Source organism: Lactuca serriola, chromosome 8 (genome assembly GCF_051521515.1).
Source record: "Lactuca serriola cultivar US96UC23 chromosome 8, Lser_US96UC23_V15, whole genome shotgun sequence".
Classification (NCBI taxonomy): domain Eukaryota; kingdom Viridiplantae; phylum Streptophyta; class Magnoliopsida; order Asterales; family Asteraceae; genus Lactuca; species Lactuca serriola.
In genome coordinates, this window is record NC_136415.1 from 241165438 (window position 1) to 241187880 (window position 22443).

The 22443-nt window shown below is 36.1% G+C and overlaps 1 long non-coding RNA gene across 4 annotated transcripts; it reads right to left on the reverse strand.

Moving 5' to 3' along the window:
- Positions 1–233: 233 nt before the first annotated feature.
- LOC145069623 (uncharacterized) lies at positions 234–15777 on the reverse strand. Of its 4 annotated transcripts, none has more exons than XR_013689582.1 (3): positions 15590–15726; positions 14401–14491; positions 234–403 (listed from the first exon to the last, which is right to left on the reverse strand). It is a non-coding gene; the product is annotated as an uncharacterized LOC145069623 (long non-coding RNA). The 4 variants fall into 4 exon arrangements; XR_013689580.1 differs by lacking the exon at positions 234–403 and adding an exon at positions 7204–7679; XR_013689581.1 differs by lacking the exon at positions 234–403 and adding an exon at positions 7204–7679 and having other exon boundaries at positions 14396–14491.
- Between the last annotated feature and the right edge of the window lie 6666 nt (positions 15778–22443).

Sequence of the window (22443 nt, forward strand, 5' to 3'; positions counted from 1 at the left end):
TGTTTAGGCCTTCAAATGCAAGCCAAGAATCCCCACAAGTGGAAGCGAAACGAAGTCGGAGACTACGACCAGCACGTGCCTGCGTGGCCTTGCTCGCCCCCCTTACGCGACCAGCATGTGCGGCAGCACAGCCTTGCGCGGGTGGGTTGCGTAGACACTGTCACACCCCCGAACCAGACGGCGGAAACGTCCGGGGGCTGTCGTGACTCAATTGCATACCATAACATTGAATATATATGAAACATAACAACATTCGTCACCATTCATTACATATTACAACCAGTTGTGTTTACATGTCATACATTATTTAAAACATTACATTCCCAAAAATTAATTTGTTCCATTCATTCAAAAATAAACTGCAACCGTCACTGAATATGATTTCCCTTGATTCACTGGTTCCCTGAGAATACAAGTATTTTGAAAAACGTCAACATATGAAATGTTGGTGAGTTCATAAGTAGTGTTTGAAATCGAATGTTTGTATTGTTTGAGAAACCACCAGAAAATCCGATATTTTCTGAAAAGAAAAGCTTTTGAAAACGTTTGTGGAGATCCATAGGTATGCTTGTTTGTTTCTATACTTGTAAAAAAAAATGTTCATTGAAGATGTATGCATTTCAAATCTGTATGTATTGAAAACCCTAGGAAAACCCGATGTTCCCCTAGTTCCTTTGGAATCCATTAAGTTGCGTTGAAACCATTACGAAGATAGCAGTGTCAGTCCCAGGCGACGTTGGAAGGTTCTCGAGCAGGATTATTTACTACAAACCCGCGTTACGCAAACGCCCAGTTTGTAGATATACTAACGATTCCCGAAGGCGTCGTCAGTACTAATCCCGTTATCCAATCGCCCTGACTAGGTGTAGTCCCACATCCGAAGAGAAAGAGGACACGAAGGCCTCGATGACTCTATTAATCGGTTGGGGATAATATGCGTGCGAGGGGTCCCCGACCCGCCTCGTAAAATATGCAGACTCTTCTAGCAATACCAAGGACCCTTGGGGACCAGTGGTACAAGCCATTGAAAGTCACTCTACGTTGTGCCAAGTCGGTGAAACTCAACACCTCGTAGAAAAATATGCATCTTCGGGCCTTAAGATCAGGTCATTGGGCTAGCTAGGCCCAACAAGCAAGATTTTACACTTTTGGGGCCCGAAGATGGTGCGTAGACGTCTGTGCACACTCGTATGTATATGTATTACCAAACGTTATTTGTATGAATCGTAGTATCGAAGAGTTAGTAGTTGTAGATTTCCATTGGCTCGAGACCGAGCCAATTCGTTTAACAACGACTTTTGGTATTGTAATGAGTTGTATTTCATCGATAGTCGCGGTGCCATTATTTGATCAAATTGTACATATTGAATTAGTCTTGAAATATTTCTGTTTTTCAGCCCCTCATTGTTTGTAAAATTTACATTTTCAACCCTTTTATTAAATACTTCCCGGTTTGGTCCTTGAACTATTTTTCTTGACATTTTAACACCAAAAATTATTGAAATTAATATTTTTCAGCATATTTTTCATAGAAAACAGTTTAAGTCCCTGAAAATGCAGTTTTTCTCGGTTTTAGCCCTCCTTTTCGCAATTTTGACAATTTTGGCCCAAATTGGAAAATTTTTGCAACTTTGGTCCTTTTTAAATTTAAAAAGCATTTTAAACCTTTGAAAAGGATTTGGGACACTTATAGTCCACTGTTTTACAGAAATTCACAGTTTTGGCCCTCCAAAACAGAAAAATTCGCATAATGGGCCTCATTGGGCCGAAAATGTCATTTTTAGCCCATTAAGCTTGAAATTTATGTTTTTAATCCTCTAATTGAGTATAATTCCAGAAATAATTTTATGGAAACTGTTTTGGCACCCTTCATCCATCAGAATCTGTGAAATGTCAATTTGGGCCCTTAATTTTGTATTTTTCACATTTTTGGCCCAAAATTTGTGTTTTTAACCCAAAGAAAATTATTACTAAACCACTTAGCCATTTTTCTTGAAACACTTTGTGTGTAGAAATATATTTGAAGCTAAGATCATAAAACATAAGTTATATCTCGGTTTGAGGGGTTTTAAGGCTAGATCCAACATAAAAACACATAAAAGCATACGTATAAGCATGGAAATCATACAAGGCATACAAAACACATATAGATCTACACTTTCACTTGTATTCCCCCCCCCCCCCCCCCCCCCCCCAAAAAAAAAAAACTCATAAAAACAGAAAATAGGGGGTATGAAGCTCACCTTGGGTGTTGATTCGGTTTTTGAAGAAAGATTGGAAGAAATGAAGTGATTTTTGGCCTTTGCACTCCTTGATGAACTTTTCGAGATTATGGGGGTTTCTAGAGTGCAAGATCATGATTTTTGCATGGATTAGGAAGAGATGTTTGATAAATAAGGAATACAAGTCATAGATCCAAGCAAAACCTTACCTTAGATGTTGATTTTTGTGGAAGAACCTTCTTGAATGCTTCCTAATTTTCGAGATTTTGGATGGAGGGGGAGAGTTGTTCTTGAGTGATCTAGAGAGGATTTGAGAGATTTTTGTGTGTGTGTGTGGGTGTATGGCCGAGAGTGAGAGAGGAGAGAAGGAAGAAGTGATTTTGAAGTGATGTTGCATGGATACATGGACTATATTGCATGGATACCCTATGGACAATAATGAGGTGGCACACTTAAGTCAACTCTTCCTTATCTTCTTGGGTTTGGGCCTTTGGGCCGAGAATGGTGGGGAAAAAAAGATTTTTGGGCCTTTTGGCCCTTAAGCCCAATATTTGAGGTAGTTTGGGTGATCATTGGCCTTATAAAATAAAATTGTGATTTTTATGCTTTATTAGGCTAGGTTAGGTTAAATTATGGATCAAAGCTTGTGATTTATTTCATTCTAGGTCCAACATGGTCCAAAATGTTGAAATAAATAAGTGTGGGTCCAATTAGAGCCCAATTAGGGTTCTAAGCCCATGATAGTCTAATTGGAAGCTTATTGGCCCATTTGGATCCAATAAGGAAGTTCTAGTCTAAAATAGACTTAACAAGAACTTCTAGGGTCTCCAATTGTTTGATGACTATTTGTAGTACTAGCATGTTGTGTTTGATTGAAGTTTTTGATTCACATTAACTTGAATGTATAGATTACATGGCTCAAAATTTATAGTTGTGACAGACACCCCTGATCGTTTAAAACAAGCTCACAAAATAAGACCTCTAACTGCATCATGCACGCGGCTGCGTGCCATACCTGCGCGACCCACGCACCTCGTGTCCGACCATGCCTTATTTTTTGACCAGCTTTGACTTCCGTTGACCAGGTGGATTAATGAGTTGACTAACATTGACTTTTGTTGACCAGAACTTGACCATGGATTAAAACTTCCAGCACTTCATCTTCTTCATTCAACCCTAACAAATCCCACGAGTTTTCTCTCAAACTCTCAAGAACACAAACACCCACCTCTCACTAAAATCAGATTTCCCGAAGTTCTACCGGTCGGAATCCGGCGAGACCACTGCCATTCTTCACCAGTTTCCATTCTCAACAAACCCCACCAAAAATTTCCTCCGATCCGTTGTCAGATTTAGGGGTGCCACCACCACCATCTCTCCACTTCCGACCATTTTCCGGCCACCTCTCGCAATTCTGACACCACCAAAGTGTTTCTTTTTCCAATCTCTTTGCATCCAACCGAACAAAACCTCAAAATCTCATCAAAAATTTTGTCGGGAATTTTGAGCCACCACGAGCCGCCGCAATATTTTTCGCAAAAAATAAGTTGAAAATATTGTTTTAGTGAACAAGTCTTGCATTTTGGCACCCATGAACAACCACTAAGCTTGGGGTGCACGGTAGCGGATTCCGAGTTCAAGCTCAATTATTGGGACAAAAACGATTGAATCAATTATCTTGTTTCCTTGGTTTTTATTTCATTGCATTGTTCTAATACGATAATTGCATCCAATTATGCTTTGAGTATCGCCTAGGATCGTTAGTTATTGCTCGGTTTATTTGGAAAATTTGGTTTGAGAATAGTTGAAATTGGTTAATTTGCTTCGGAATTTGTTTAAAAATTGCTTAAATTTTGGTTGCAATTTGCTCATTTTGTCTAGAAATGCTGCCGATTTTTTGTTAGAATTGTCAAATAAACCGAGTGGTGTTGTTGAAACCTTTTTGAATTGTCAAAAGTTGGGTGCCATTATTTCTTGGAATTTTTGTGTTCAGTTTGAAAATAGTCGCATTACTCTGAGAGTGGTGAGGGAGGGATTACTTTGGTGAATGGTTTTTTATATTGTAGGTCTTTGAAATGGGCAAAACCAAAACCCAGGGTCGCACTCAAGGCCCATCCGTTGATCCTAACCCACAAAAAGATGTAGCTGATACTTCACGAAAAGCCACTAGGAAACGGAAACAAAGTGGAAATGTGGGGAGCGGTCCTTCCCTTACAAAGACAGAAATCAAAACATACGGTCAAACCTCCGCGGACGCCCAATTCGGCCCACAAAGTTTTACCACGAGGAGTCAATGAATATGCTTAGGGATCACATCGGTTTAGAATCTATGTTCCGTGGTATGGGGTGGGGTGACTTTCTCAGCCTCTGTGATAGGACCTAAAAATAGCCCACACTAGAATTCTTGTCCACTTTCGCCACTGACAATAAATCCAAAGTCCTCACCTTCCAATTACAAGGCCAAAGCCATCGGCTTTCATTCGGGCGACTAAACTCTAACATGGGAGTAGACCGCACAAACGACACAACCATCCATTCTCAAGCTTAAGTCAGCTTCCTGCATTCCCCCAACGTGGAGTTTTGGTCGCAAATCACCGTTCTCGACACGTTCAATCCGAGCAGCCAGAGGGCCAAGCACATAGTCCATCCTTGTTGGTGCATTGCACACCACATTCTCACCACCAATATTTTTGGTTGCCTCGAGCCCGGTCAAATAAATAGATGTGAACTTTTCTTCCTATACTGCATGAGATCTCGGGAAGAACCTGATTTGTCCACATTTCTCCTCGATAAATGCGAGGTTGTCCATCAATGCACTATAGGAGAGATCCATATCGGGGGGCTCATTACTATTATAGGTCGATTTGTCGGCCTAAACTTCCCCGCCCCCGACTACTTCCCCGTTGACCACTACTAGCCCAACTTCCTACTAGATTGTTACGCTCTTGAGCGAGCAGAAACGTTAGAGAGTCGGGGCAATGAAAAATACAGTTGGCTTGACGGTGAGAAGCACCCGGTTTCCATCCTACCCAGATGGCTTGTAGAGGTCTAAGATGTTGGACAAAGTGGTGTTACAACACTCATGCGTGCTCATAAGTTCTGTGTATTGGATTCAACCCACGCTCATTTGAATTACTTCATGGATTTAATCACGAGTAATCATGAGACGATAATATCTTATATTTTTCAAACCAAGAGATATGAGTTCTTACTATAAGTTGGTTGTACATTGATTGCATGAAAACGCATTGGTAACTCGATGTTATAAAACGTGCATTTGTGTATGATTCAAAAAGTAGTAAAACAAGTCATATGAGTCGAAGTTTATCCATTCCTTTTACCTTCGGGATAAAAGCGTTATTCGTGGGCCCCTCGATGATTTAATGATGATACATGTGAGTGCTTGGCCAAGCCAGGACTGATCTGATTTCTTCAATCAGTCAGTCTTCATAAATCGGAAATCGGGAAACAACAAATGGACGGAGAGAATGATTTATAATCCATGTATCGGTCCATATAATATCTAGAATGGAGGAATATATGATCCCTTATCTAATGGACAAGTCATTGACAAAGGTCAGAGTGCATCGACAAGGTCAGAGTTCGACAACGGCTTTTGAGAGCTACGATTTCCAGTTAGGTTTTGAAGTCATACGCAATAATAGTTTTAGACTTATCCAAGTGGGAGACTGTTGGATTAGTTTCTAAGTCCATAACTATAATTGGTAAGACTTGACCTGACTCGACATGCTCCATTTGGGTTGCATGGCATCGAAACATTTGGATAGACCTTTTGTGAAAATAAGACATTTGTGACATATTAATATATTATAAGTTCTAATATATTAATATGAAATCATGTTATTTTATTAGTATTGATCAAGAATTAATTTGGACTTAATTTAGTGATCAAAAGAGACTAATTAAATATATGGGGATTGATTGTGTAAATCATTCATTCTTATATATGTACGCTTATGATCCAAGATTCCTTATGTTGGGTTTAACCCATGTGGTGACCCATGGATACTCCATGGAGGTTAAAACCCATGGAGCATAATGAATGAGTTACATGGAGTAACCCTAATGTGCACACTATATAAGGACCCCTTTAGCTCAAGAAATGGACACAAGTGATACATATGTGAGGGCTAGTCAATTTGAGCTTAGAGTGTCTTCTTCTCATGGTTATTCCAAGCGTTCATGATGTTGTATGAACCATTTGAGGTGTCACACTTGGGGCACTAGGCTCTCGAGCTTCATGGAGTCAAGCAACATCAACAAGGTATGTATTCTATCTATTTTATTACCCTAGTATCAATGTTTTGGTATGCTAGTTAGGATAATACATTGGATATTCATATTTGCATGAATAATAGAGAAAACATAGATCCAAGGTATTTAGGGTTGCATGTACACTTAGGAGTGTTAGAATGCTCAAAACCCAACATTAACATCTTATCACTACTTGTATGTTTTTATTCATGAGTTTAAATGTGTTTGTTGTGATTAGTTGGCTAATTTCTTGATTAAGTAAAAGATCATCAAATTAGCAAGCAACATATGATTTTTGTGTTAGTTTTACATCTCACAATCATAAAAACACTTTCTCCAAAATGGTAGTGGAAGCTTTTGACTCCTCTTGGATTTGGTGACTTTTTAGTTCTTAATGCTAGTTGACTTTCACTAATTACATGCTTAATGGAAATTGTGACTTTGACTAAGAAAACTGTTATGAGCTTCTCTAACCATTTTAACAACCAAGAAAAGTCAAGGTAATCTTAAGCTTTTTGGATTACTATAGCCAAATTAAGGGTTTAAAACAAGTATTGCACTATTGGATTCTAATGAAATGTTCATCACAAAGTCAAAGTGAGGAAACCTTAAGTCAACCATCTATCCCTTATTGATTTTACATCAAAATCTTGTTTTTGTTAAATTGTATATTTAAATCTTATTTTAGTTTTAGTATATTTCAAAAGACAAAAACCCCCATTTTTATTTTTATTGTTATTTAACAAATATTTTTACAAAGAGATCTTCATTGAGTAATAAACTGAACCAATCCCCCTGGATTCGATCCATTTACCACTATACACTATTTTAGTGTAAAGGATTTAGGGTTATTTATTTTGGTTGCTTCGACAACCACCAAATTCTAATCGCAATATGGTCTCTAAAGGTTTTAGAAAAACCTAGGGTATCGGGAAATTAAGCCCTTAATATAGACTTCTAAAATCAGAGTCTACTCGTCGAGTCCAGTGACCGACTCGACGAGTCCCTCACTTAAAACCCGTGTACGGCAAGGCATCTGATGTTCACACATATTCATATCTTTTCGCCGAGTAGGTGTCCGACTCGCCGAGTCCTTCTGATTTTTAGCTCTTTCTCTTCTTTCTTCAATTCTCAAGCTTCTGGTTGCCAGTCCTGCTTTTGCTCCCGAGCATGTCTTTTAGGCTGAAAATACAACATAAGCAAAATTAAGTACCTTATGTTCAATAATTGCAATAAAATAGCCAAAAAGTATTAAGATTCTACATAAATTATATGATCAAATATGCACATATCAAAATACCCCAAACTTGAGTTTTGCTTGCCCCCAAGCAAAAGTGAATTTTAAGCACACCAGCATCACATAAGATAATCTCACTCAAACCCAGCCATTATGCCAAGACCGCAACGCATGTATTTGTGTCTTAATTTTTTCCTAAGGACACCCCCCCCTAATTCTAAATACTTACAATCCTCATAAACACTTGTCCACTTCTTTTGAACAACGCTCATTTTATGCATTGCGGCGAATCCATCCGCAGAAAACTATCTTAATCTCAAGGTATTTTTGGTCAAGCTACCCAAGCATACATAATCTAGAAAGAATTACAATTTTTGATATCACAATGGAGCTCTTTAGAATTCCTCAGTTCTTTGCTAAATTGATTTTTTTGAATACACCACATTCTTTGTTTGATTTTTGGTTTCTTCAACTTTTGAATTTCTTCAGAATTTGATCTTCATACTTTATACTTTCACTGCTCCAAAATTCTTTAACTTTTTTGTAATCTCTCTCTTTTTTTCAACATATATCTCATTTTTTTTCTCACTCAAAACCTACATGCTTAAGCGAGGGAGCTACTCTTAACCATTATTGGTTTAAGCATTAGTCTTAGTGTGCAATGACTACTTAAGCTTTCCTGGATACATTTCAAGTACACGATGCTAAACATATTGCGATCCTCAAACTAAGAAAGGTTGTGTTTTTGTCCCATGATTTCACTAGAATAAAGGGGGCCACAAATGCATTATAACGTATATAGGCTCAACTACACATTTGGGTCCTCATAAAATCATCAAACACAATACTAGCATGGAATCCTAATTGCTTTTTATCATGGTTTTCTAATTTAAGTCCTAGCAATTTCATGCAAATTTTTTTAAAATTAAACCTAAAATTAGGATTCTGATTCTACTAATTTAACCAACCCCCTACCCCACACTTAATTCATGCAATGTCCCCATTACATGTTATGCAGGATAAAGAACATAAAAGTAAATAGGCAATTGGAACAAACTCCCCTGGGATAGTAATCGTGAGGTCGATATTCTTCTTGTGAAGATCCATCTTCAGCTGACTTTTAGAAATGGGAACAGCTCATCCATGCCTTGGGTGTCATTCGTCTCGTGTGGTACAGCTCCAAATATAGACGAAAAAGCTCTTGGAAACACTCGGAAAATGATCTTTAAAAATATAGCCAATCACTGTGTTGAATGTCATCAAATCATCAGCTTGAAAAATAAGATAATGATCAACTCGTCGAGTTCCTCAGGTGGCTTGCCGAGTTAAAGCGTAAAGTTGGCAGAAGTCATGTTTTTTCACTTGGAATCGCCGAGTTGAGTATATGGACTCGCCGAGTCCATCGTTGTATGGACAAAAATTGTTCTGCCATCAAGTCCGTTTCTAGGGTGTTTGTTGGATAATATCAACATGATATTTTTCCTCAATTTTCATCAGTAAATAAGCACTCTTTAACCTTTTTCATGATTGGACTCGATACCGGACTCTAAAATTCTATTTCTCTCGCCCAGACTCGATTTTTTTCTTGGTTAGCCTTGACTCTAGACTCTTGTATGCATTCCTTACCCTCAAACTGAAAAGACCAAAAAACAACACACAAGTGATAGAAAGGAAAACAAATAAAATCCTACATAGTTCCTGATTACTACATGTTCCAAACATCAACCAATAAAAACAAGCCAAAAACAAAATAAAAATTGTCTCAAACAAAACCACACAAATAAAAATAAAAACTAAAAAGGATAGTCATTCTTCATCTTCCCCATCTCCACAACCTCCCGCTCCGCTTCTTCTTGCTTCAATCCGCTCGTCCCAACTCCTAACATAAGGGTAATCTGGGGTATCCATGCTTGGAATATTCAAGTGGGTAAACAAATGTGAAAGAGCCATATTGTTGTAGTTCATGCTCCTCCCTAAGTCATCCTGGTACCGCACCTCCATATTGTACCAATCCAACGGTACCTCATCGTCAACTGGGATTACCGGTGGGTCGTCATGTGCATGCTCATGTCTTGGCCTCACCCGTCTACCCGGTTCCTCGAGCGATACTACTTTGTCCTCATGTGGAATAGCAAAAGTCCCACCACCAAAATCCTCAACAATCCTCGCCCTCATGTACAGCATAATACTACACTGAGGTGTAGGTATCATTGTCAAGGTATTCCCGACTCCTCTCCCCATTACACCATATGATCTTGCCAAGCGGGTCACAAATATCCTGCCATTTATTTTCGAGGTCTTTCTTTCCTTGACTGCTCCATCCCCCAAATATCTTGCCAAACAATAGGGTATGTTGCAGAATGTGTTCGGCGTAATAATGCTCCATAAATAAAACACATCAAGGTTCGGGACCTTGTCATCATCTTTTCTCATATTTATGGTGCTCGAGGTAAGGCGATGAATTAATTTGTGGATAAGTGATCAAATACTTCCTTCTTGAGCGGAAGATGGAATATAAACTTTGTTGGCGATTGTGTTCCACCAACCCGAACCCGTCATCCCTTTCGGAATGTCTTTATGGCAATGTTCCTCCATAAATACACCAAAAGCTTCAGACATGACCACAGATTGGTCATAAATTCTCATCCTCCATCCAAGTTCCACCATACTACATTGGCGATACTCCCCGCCAAGAAAAAATGTAATGACCCCCAGATTGTAATAATCATTCACCCCGTAGAAGGTAATGGTCGAGAAGACCTCCCAACATAGCTCCTGGTAAATCGGTTCCTGAATCCAAAATAACATATTCCACCCGTCACATGTAATGGTCACCCCGTTGTGCACAAAAGTTTTGACAGAATACGGGGTCAATTCTTCTTCCAATCTAACCTGGCCAATCCATTCCCAATTTATTTCATTTGGGACATAAATTTCTTTCATTTTGACCAAATGGTCTATTAGAGAAAGAAGCTATAGGTATTGAACAAGAAGACCATTCTTCTTCCAATCTAACTTGGCTAATCAAAAGTTGAAGATATCAAAAATCAAACAAAGAAGGTGGTGAATTCAAAGAAATCAATTTATCAAAGAAGTGAAGAATTCCAAAGAGCTTCATTGTGGTATCAAAAATTGTAATTTTTTCTAGATTATGTATGCTTGGGTAGCTTGACCAAAAATACCTTGAGGTTAAGATAGTTTTCTGCGGATGGATTCGGAGGAATGCATAAAATGAGCGTTGTTCAAAAGAAGTGGATGAGTGTTTATGAGGATTGTAACTATTTAGAATTAGGGGGTGTCCTTAGGAAAAAATTAAGACACAGATGCATGCGTTGCGATCTTGGCATATTGGTTGGGTTCGAGTGAGATTGTCTTATGTGATGCTGGTGTGCTTAAAATTCAGTTTTGCTTAGGGGAAAGCAAAAGTCAAGTGTGGAGTATTTTGATATGTGCATATTTGATCATATAATTTATATAGAATCTTAATGCTTTTTGGCTATTTTATTGCAATTATTGAACAGAAGGTACTTAATTTTGCTTAAATTGTATTTTCAGCCTAAAAGACATGCTCGGGAGCAAAAGGAAGCAGGACTAGCAATTGGAAGCTTGGGAATTGAAGAAAGAACAGAAGGAGCTAAAAATCTGAAGGACTCGGCGAGTCAGACACCTACTCGGCAAATAGATACGAATATTCGCGAACATCAGATGCCTTGCCGTACACGGGTTTTAAGTGAGGGACTCGTCAAGTCGGTCACTGGACTCGACGAGTAGCCCCTGTTTCAGAAGTCTATATAAAGGGCTTAGTTGCCTGATACCCTAGCTTTTTCTGGTGCCTTTGGCGACCATATTGTGATTAGAAGTGCTACTGAGGCTCTCGAACTCGAATATCAACCTTAGTTATCAATTTTGAGGAGATTAAAAGGCAAAAACATATTCTCTTTTCTTAATCTAGTGTTTACAACATGTTTGAATCATTAGGTTTAGTTTGTGAGATATTTTCTACTATGAATATGAGCTAAACACTTATAGCTTCTGTTTAGGGTAGATTAGCTTGTTAATATGGTATGATTTCTATGGCATGGATTATTTGATTTGGTGAGATTGTTTTTGCTAAGTTTGCTAAAGATCATTTTGTGTTAACAATAACTATTTTTTGTTAACTATAAAGATTAAGTTGCATGAACATCCTTTTAATTGTTTGCCTCTGTGAAAACAATATTATATGCCTAGGAATAGTGAACTTGAAACTAGGGTTAACTAGAAAATAGATAAGTTAATGTGTGAGCTTGTATGTTGAACAACCATACAAGATGTTAATTAAATTAGTAATTTAATTCTAACTACAAGTCTTACTTAACCTGAATCAATATACTAGGAAACTCATTAGTTTAACCAATTGGCCACTGGTTGAATTTAAATTGTAATAGTGAACATGAACCTAATCACATTAATCGGTAGCCAATGACAAATTAATTCATTGCACTTGCCATAAAATCAACCATAAGAATAAGTGAGTCGAACCTGAAGTCCTGAACAGAAGGCTCCTTTATTATTGAATTTAGTTGATTTTTATTTGCTTTATTTGTTAATAGCCTTTGTTTTAATATTAGTTAATTGTTTAAGTTTATAGGCTTGCAAAACTAGAGAAAACCCCTTTCTTTTATTATTTGTTTTTAGATAATTCTAGTAGTTAGTTTAATTACCGTTCTCTGTGTTCAATACCATGCTTGCTTAAACTATACCACTAATTGACAGGTACACTGCCTTTTGTGTGTCAAATTTATGTTAAAATAGTAGGACTAAAACTAGTGCACTTAACACACTTCAACAAACAATTTGTATGTATTTTATGTATTGACTTCACGTAAAATATATTTTTTTGTCTTTAAAAAATACGTTTTCGTAAAGTATATTTTTTTTATGTCTTTGAAATAATAATAATTAACACTACTTATGACATAAAAAAACTATAAACATTCTTTTGGGTCGCTAGTTCTAAAACCATTTTTTCGGTTATATATATTAAAAACAACTTAACAACGATTTTCTGATGTATCTAAACAATTTTTACGGTTTTTTTATGTTAATAATTGTTATTTCAAAAAGATATATCATTATTTCTTTCCATCTTCATTTTAACTATATGATTTAGAACTTGCAATTAAGATGAAACACGTATTTTAAATAAGATATATAACCGAATAGGTTTTTTTTTCTTTTCTTAAATACATATTACCGAATACGTATTTATAAAAAAAAAAACATAAAAAAACAGTTTTCAGAAAACCGATTGGACCAAATCAAAAACATATTTAGCCGATTTTGCCTTCCAATACAACATAATAACATATTATACCAAACCAAAAAAACCTATTCGGTTATATATCTTATTTAAAATACGTTTTCAGTTATATGTATTTAAGAAAACATAAAAAACCTATTCAACTATATATTTTATTTACAATATGTATTTCATCTTAATCATAAGTTCTAAATCGTATAGTTAAAAATGAAGAAGGAAAAAATATTGATATATCTTTTTGAAATAACAATTATTAACAATATTATTGACATAAAAAACGTATAAATTGTTTAGATGCATAACAAAATCGTTGTTAAGTTGTTTTAATACATATAACCGAAAAAACAGTTTTAGAACTAGCGACCCAAAAGAATTTATACAGTTTTTTTATGTCATCAGCAGTGTTAATTGTTATTATTTCAAAGACATAAAAAATATATTTTACGAAAACGTTTTTTTATACGAAAACGTATTTTTTAAAGAAAAAAAAAGTATATTTTCATAAAATAAATATATAAAATACATGCAAATTGTTTGTAAAAAAAGTATTTTTTATAATACAACTAAAATACATTTTGTTTATTTAAAAAAAATTATGTAAACAAATGTTTTTTGTAATTTATTGATTGTTTATGTTTAACGATTTTGTTATTATATAAATTAGTTTTAGGAAACTATAAACCAAGTGAGCATGCAGCTCAACTGGTTAAAACTTTAGTAATTTAATAGGTTGGAGGTCACGAGTTCCAGGCCTCTCCCTAGCCATTTAATTGTCTTTTTCAAACAAATTTCGAAAATGATCTCTGTGGTTTAGTAAATGTCATGGATTCAGTCATTTTATACTTGAAAAGACGAAAATGCCCTTATAGATACAGTCCTAACGGCAAAATACTAACCGAGTTAGTAAAAAGGGCCATCAATTCAAGTTTTACAAATCACAAGGACCATTTGCATCAAAAAAAATTAGCAGGGACTGACTTTGTGATTTTTGGCAAACCATAGGGACCATTTTTGTAATTTTGTCTTAATATTATCATATATATCTATAAATCTAAAATAAATTACAATAATATTTTAACCTAAAATATCTTTAATATAATTACATTGAAACATTAAAGAAATTATATAATAGTTTTTAAGTAAATACACGAATATTTCAGGTAATTAGAGTGTATGGTCCTTTAACATTTTTTTTAACTTGGACGATCCCTATGGTTTGGTTTTGTTTCGGGTTTGGTCCCCAACAAAGTTAATATGGCTATCTTCCACTTGATGATATTTTTCTATAATTTTTTAATTCATTTTTTTATTATTATGTTATCATTAAATAGAGTAAATTATTAATGTGTAAAATGATACTTCACCAAACATCGGATGCTGCCCTTGAAACCACCTCCCCCACCACTGCATACTTCTTGTAAAAGATTGAAGGATCCAGCCTCACCATTTTCCCCTCTGTTATAGACAAAGAACAACAATATCATTCATTCCTGATGAAAATCAAAATCTCTTTCCTTATTATAGAATACCAAATTCACTCTATTAGATATATAATCTCAAATTCTCAACTTCCATAAACAGTTCAAAATAGAACCGAAAGAAGAAATGCACATAAACCATCACTGTGGAAGCTCACAGGAAGCACAAGTTTAGGGACACTAGAAAGCGTATCAGGTAATTAATGATCTTACACTTACACATGTGCAAACTTTGACAACATGCAATGCCTACTGAAAAAGGTTTATTTACTAATGCGGAAAAAAAAAATCTACAATAATTATGGTATCATGTACCAGTAGATATCAATACAAAACCTAATCTGATAATATTGGGAGCAATTACACACATACATTATACATATATAATATGTGGCCTAGTAAAACTATACACACATAAATAAATAAAAATTCATTTGTAGGAACTGCTTTCATAGCATATGAAGAAAAAACAGTTCCAAACATAGCAACAATACGAAAACATGATTTTTTCCAATTTTCTCACAGTGAACAAAAGCAAGAGAAGATTGAGGCTTTTCATGAGAACGGGTCAACATAGGACTATAGTCTATAGGTGATTAGTTGATACAATAAAACAACACAACCACTACCAAAGGGTCTACTGAGAAGCAGAGGTTTAATTGAGTTTGAAGCATTTCCTCCCTTAAACAGGTAATTACAGATTACGTGTTTAACATTATATCTACCATTAGGAACTGCAAGTGTCTTGCAAAACAGAGGCTATCACCATCTGCTTATATGCATCATTACCTTCTCTGTGTTACAGGTCCCAATTTGTGCGACAATTAGGTCAGACAGAATCATGAAAACGTAGATGGACCATTTTCGCGGTATACATCAATGCAATTGGACTATATTACACATAAAAACATATATGCATCGTTTTCAACGGCCCTAAATTACTATCTTCTTTGTATTACAGGTCCCAATTTGTGTGTTTTGTAGCATTTTCTGAATATTCTTAAAAAACAGATGCAGCAAAGTTCATAAAATATAGAGAATTAGGTCAAAGAAAACAGAAAATCAGAAAACATACCATGTGGACGCCAATCACGCCATATGAGTTTAAGCTTCGCCTTTTCCCCGTACTCGTCTATTTCCCGGTGACAGATAGTTTTGAGAGGAACAGAAATTTGGGGGAAATTTTGTTACTTGGTATCGTTTTGTAACAGATATAATCCGTTTAGTAAAATCCAGGATAAATTACAAATTTGGTCCCTTTGGTTTCGTTTTGTTACAGATATAATCAATTTAGTAAAATCCGGGATAAACTACAAATTCATTATTTGTATTGTATATGTCAAAAGCTATGATATTCATCCTGAAACTATTTCTTCAATTGGACCATTCGTGGGTAATGTCCTCAAAATGAGGTCAAGCAAATAGAAGTGAGTTAAGATGCTTAAAGGAAGAAAATTATGATGCCTTTATAAATATTTGGATATATTTCCAACTAGTGGCGTCCCACGTACCCCAATCGAAGCGAAATCCGGTATGTGAAATATTAGCGAACCTCAAATTGGATCCAATCGATCCCAATCGATCCTAATAATGAACCCAATCGATCCTAATAGCGTACCTGGAGTCAAAATCGGGCGTACCTGGAGTCAAAATCGATCGTACTTGAAGTCGATTTTATTGCTTCCGATCGGATTTTATGCGTCGATGACATGGCGATTTGGGTGGGAGATAAGCCGCGCTTTACACTGTCTGTTCGATTTCTCCGATCGTCGTGTTCGATTTCTCCAATCGTCGACTCTCTAGATACGATGGATCGATGTTTAGTTTTCTTAATGTTAATTGCACACTGTAAATTGCAAGTCTTTGAGATCAGTATATATATAGACCTTGTATTGGACACCCAAAATCAAACTCAATTTCAATTACAGCTTTCTATCTTCAATATCTGCACTTAATTTTGCTATTTCTAATTTTCTATTTTTCCACTACAAATTGTGTATCTGATTGTGAAGAATGGCATTTGGAAGAAAAAAAGAGTCTCAACCAACTCATTCAGACAACCAACTCATTCAGACAGTGAAACAGAAGGCACTCACATTAGTGAGACCCAAGAGCAAACAACAATCCATATTGATGATGAGGTTCAACAAACAGCCCCAAAAAACAATGTTGAGAAAGATCCAAGAAAACCACTTCATGAAGAAGTTACATATGAAGAAGTTCCAAGAAACAACAAGAATAGTGAAGGCTCTAAACATTGGACCTGTAACCACTGTAAAGGCAAATATACAAGCTCTTATACTCGAATCCATGTTCACTTTTTTGGACCTCCTGTGGGGAAAACAGCTGAGATCAAAAGGTGTCCGGTTCTTGTTAAAAGTAACCCGTATTATGACATTCTATATAATAGGGTGAAAGAAGCGGAAAAGAAAGGTGTTGTTGCCAAATCATTGAAGAACTCGTTGCTCTTAAAAAACTCAACTTCAAAAATTAGGATTGAAGACGCATTTAAGATGCTCGGGAGAGAGGAAGTTGACATGAAGATAGTTCGAGGCTTGTGTGCTAATGGGATTTCGTATAATTTGTTATGGAACCCACAATTCCTTGAAATGATTCAAGCTATTAAGAAAGCACTGGAAGGTTACAAACCACCTTCATATGAAAAGCTAGAACTTCGTTGCTTGATCAATGTGTGAGAGAAGTGGGCAAAGAACTTGATCTCGTCAAAGACATGTGGTTAACACAAGGAGTATCCGTTATCTCGGATGGTTGGTCGAATGAAAAAATGAACCACTTATAAATGTTATTGCACAAGATTCACGTGGTGCAACTTTTATGTACGCGGAGACCTTTGTAGGGATTGAGAAGACGGGGGTGGAGATTGCTAAGTTTCTTCGACAAGCTATAGAGGAGATTGGTCCAAGTAGTGTTATTCAAGTTGTCACCGATAATGCGGCGAATTGCAAGGCGGCTGGACGGGAAATACAGAAGGTATATAAACATATTTTCTGGTCCCCTTGTTATGTACATTCTTTAAATTTGACTTTTAAAGACATGGCGAAGCAACTTGATTGCCTGTCCGACACGTATAACAAAGGGAAGGGTATTGTCACGTTTTTTTTAAACCACACACATGCCTTAGCTTTCTTTAGAGACAACTCGAAATTGCAATTGTTAAAGGTTGCACAAACACGATTTGCATCGCATTACATATTGTTGAAAAGACTAACCGAGTGTATGTCACAACTGGCATTTTGCTAGGAAATTATATTCTCATATAAACATCATCCATTGTAAGAGCCTATACTCTAAGTGAATACTATACTCCATTCTCAATCAAATATATCTCATATGCTCAAATAAGGGTTGGAAACCCTAGATATCCAATTTCAAGTTCACTATGGCCTAGGATTCTCTTATTGGGCCTAATGGACCAATAAACCTTAAAGTTGACTATCTTGGGCCTAGAAACCCTAATTGGGCTCTAAATAGACCACATTCATAAAACTTTAGCATTTTGGGCCATGTGGGCCTAAAATAATCCATCTAATCTCAAATGAGCCTTTTTGGGCCATAAGTTTTCCCATGGGCCTTATTGGGTCTAAAATGACTCATTTCATTTTCGTGGGTCCTAATTGGGTCGAAAACTCTTCAACAACATAGATTTGGGCCGTAAACCCATAAAAAGGGCCCAATGGGCCGAAAACATCCATGATGGGCCTATGATCTCGAGAATGTTCATTAAAGGCCCAAACTTTTCTTTTCCCTCTCTTTTCCCTTCCCTCATTCTCGGCCCATTTATGTCTTCATATATATATATATATATATATATATATATATATATATATAATAATAATAATAATAAAATAAAATATAGAGATAACTAGAGGAGTGCCACCTCATAATTATCTAATAGACTTCCATGCAAATTATACAACATATATCTATGAATGTCTCATGTTTCTATACATATTAAATCTCACTTCACATCCTTTCCCCTCTTCTTCTCCATTCACGGCCAAGGATGCAATCCACCCCACTCTCATCTTCTTTTCATTACAACCTCACCAAGAACTCTCTCTAGAATTTCAAGAGAATATCATCCTTTTTTCTTCAAATTTTCGTGTATGCTTGGGTGAGAGATCAAGGAAACTTCCTTAAAGATCATCATTTTGGTAAGTTACTCCTTAAGTTTGATGACTAACTTCATTTATGATAAATCTTCACCCTTTAACACTCCCTTATAATGCCTCATTTCGTGATCTATGTTTCATAGAGTCCAAAATCATTCAAGAAGCTTACTAGGGCCGAAAACCACATCATCTTCTTCCATTTCTTCTTCAAACCAAGAACAACAAAGCAAGGTGAGTTCATACCCCTTGTTTTCTGTTTTTATATGATTTTTGGGGGAGAATACAAGTTGCTTTGTGTAGATCTATGTGTATATGCATGACTATGTGTGTTTTCCATGAATTATTTGGTGATTATGTGTTGATTTCTTCACTAATCTAAAAATATGTTAAGAAACTTGGAGTTTATCACTAGGATCTTCATATGAATCTTGAGAAAAGTATGTTTTATCACAAGTATTACATGTGAACATGTATATCTAGGATTTGTATACTTGATATAGCAAAAATAAGTGTTGTGTTCAAAGATCTATAAACTAAACCCACAAAACAGCCCTTGACAGAAAACTTTTGGTCCAATCTCGGACTGTTTTGACCCTCCAAATGGAAGTATTTTTCAAAACTGTTTTACATGGATAAATTTCAGATTAATACCTTTAAAATGACTACTCTCACGTTTTCATACGATTTTTCTACAATTTTTGGCGAATTTTACAAAACTGCCTACCATATTTGAAATAATTTCGGACCAACCTGTGAAGATGAGTAATTTCACACTAGTTTTAAGCCATCAAAAATTATGAGAAAAATTGTGAACAAAGTAGACAAAATTCCCAAACTTCCAAAATTTACGGATCCAGATTTCGACTTACGATGAATTTTCTAAAAACTAGTTCGGAAAAGCCAAAAACCAGAAAAATATGTATTTTCACAAAACCAAGCCAAAAATGATATTTTTGACAAAAATGGGTTTAAAATGCTATTTTTATCACAAAGTAGTCATCAACACAAGTTTTTAACAAAATTGGAGATTAAAGTGTTATTCTTACAAAAATTGGGCCTTAATTGTAAATTTTTGGCTTATTGGGCCAAGAATGTTATTTTTACAAAAAGTGGGCTTTAGATATCAATTATGTAAATAATCAAGCTAAAATAAACAAAACAATAACAAACGGGTTAAAAACGACATTCATATCCTTATTAGGCCTGGAAATAATATACATGTTTAGTGGGCCTTAGTATCATTTTACATGTATATTGGGCTCGAGATAGGTATTCATATCCTTATTGGACTTGGAAATAATATACATGTTTAGTGGGCCTTAGTGTCCTTTTACATGTATATTGGGCTCGAGATAGGTATTCATATCCTTATTGGGCCTGGAAATAATATACTTGTTTAGTGGGTCTTAGTGTCCTTTTACATGTATATTGGGCTTAGGATAGACATTCACATTCCTTTTGAGCCTGGAAATGATAGACACGTATAGTGGGCCTTAGTGGTCCACTTACATGTTTATTGGGCCTAGGAATGGGTTTTATATGCGTTATTCTTTTTATGCTAATTTAGTGGATACTATTGGCATGCTATTTGGGCCTATAAATACCTTACATGTGAAATGGGCTTTAGTTGTCCTTTCACATATATTTTGGGCCCATGTTATATAATCTCATTCCCTTTAGGTCTTGAAATGATTTACATGTTTAGCGATGCCTTAGTGGTTCACTTACATGGATCATTGGACCTAGAATGAGTTTATACATTTTACTTCGCGTAAATTCGATTAAGGATCTAGCGAGTTTTATCGGTTGGCACCTATTAAGTGTACGATCGTAGCCTATAGTTATAACCAGAGTCTCTTGAAGGGAGAGCGGGGATTTGTGTATAGATCTATACGGGGATGACACCCCACACCTGAGCTGTTCGCTACAGTTAGACTAACTCAGTCTAGGGTGACAAAAACCTTATTCTATTTTCCGTCGGTGTCCAACGATGCCAAGACAAGCGAAATTGTCATTATTTAGTATGGTTATGACGGCTCGCTTAGAGGAATTAACGTTATGAAGTTTACGGAAGACCATTCTCTTTTCTCTTGGATTACTTGGAAACATTCTCTTACTAGTACTCAACCTCGGGGGTTGGTATGGCAACTTTCTCTTGTACAGACAACATCGGGTTGTCTGGGAATATTCTCTTTACATGTTCTTACATTCTCTCTACATTCTCTTCACCTTTTTAGTCAAATAACAATAACATACATGCATTAATACAAGATCTAACACAAACATACTAAACAGTTTTCAGAAAATATCGGATTTTCTGGTGGTTTTCAAAGTTATACAAATCATTTTCACAAACATGCTTATGAACTCACCAACATTTTTATGTTGACCGTTTTTCAAAATAACTTGTATTCTCAGGATACCGTTGAGGCAGGATGAACGAAACAAACTTAGGGATATTGTGTTATATTTTGTCTCATCATACTCGTACTATTTTGACATATAATATTCATATACAATACTCGATGTAAACAATGAATGTTGTAATATTACATGTGTGATGATGATGATGTTATGTTTCAATTATATTCACTGTAATGATATTTCAAGATGAAGTCACGCACAAGCCCCCGGACGTTTCCGCCGTCTGGTTCGGGGGTGTGACAGTGTAGGGAAGCACTTGCTACTACTATTGTCGTAAACTCGTGGCTAGAATGGGTCAACAAGGAGGATGAGCACACTCGGGTACTTGCTAATAAAGTGGCAGGTACAATTAAAGATGAAGAATTTTGGGATGATATTGCTCACATTTTGGTTGTCACAAAACCTATCTTTTACATGGTAAAGTTTTGTGATGGTGAAGGTCCAAAAATGGCAGAAATATATGAACAAATGGACAATATGATGGGTCAAATCAAAGAGGCTATGACTATGAGGGACAATAAATTCTCAATGTATTACAAGAAAGTTGAAGAAATTGTGCTCGAAAGGTGGGACAAGATGACTATCCCCTCCATTGTTTAGGATTTGGTTTAAATCCTAAATATTATGACAAACATTATCTTTCAAAGTTGGCACCAGGAGGCATGAAAAGAAATCCTCCTAACGAAGACAGAGAAGTTATTGTTGGTGTTTTGAAAGCATTTGAAAAAATTTCGGAGAGTGAAGAAGAATAGAAGCAGTTGAGAGAGCAATTTGCAACCTTTCACATGAAGAAAGGAATCTATTCATTAGCGGGGACGCAAGCCAATGCGGTGACTATGGACGCGATTGATTGGTGGGGAACATATGGAGCCGAGACTCCGGATTTGGCGGACGTGGCAAAACGAATCCTCTCGCAGCCGATTAGTAGCTCTTCGGCTGAGAGGAATTGGAGTACATACTCTCATATATATAGAGCATCAAAAGGAATCGTTTAAATGGCCCAAGAGCGGATAAACTTGTGTATATTCACTCTAATATTAGACTTTTGTCCCGGTTTTCAAAATCTTACAAAGTCGGGCCCAACAAAAGATGTGACATCAATCCGGAAAGTGATCACATTGAATGTTCAAGTGCTCGTCTAGAGGAAATGGTGTGGGAGAACCTTGATGATGAAGGCATGGAGAATGAAAGAGGAAAAAGGCAGCGGATAAACTTGTTTATGGTATTTTAATATTTTTGTTATTAAGTATTATGATGAAGTAATTGTGGTATTTCTTTTGTTCCTGTTTTGGTAATTGGTACTTTTGTTATTAAGTATTTTATGTTTGAACTTTGAAGTGTTAAATTGTTAAGTAATAGTATACATATATTT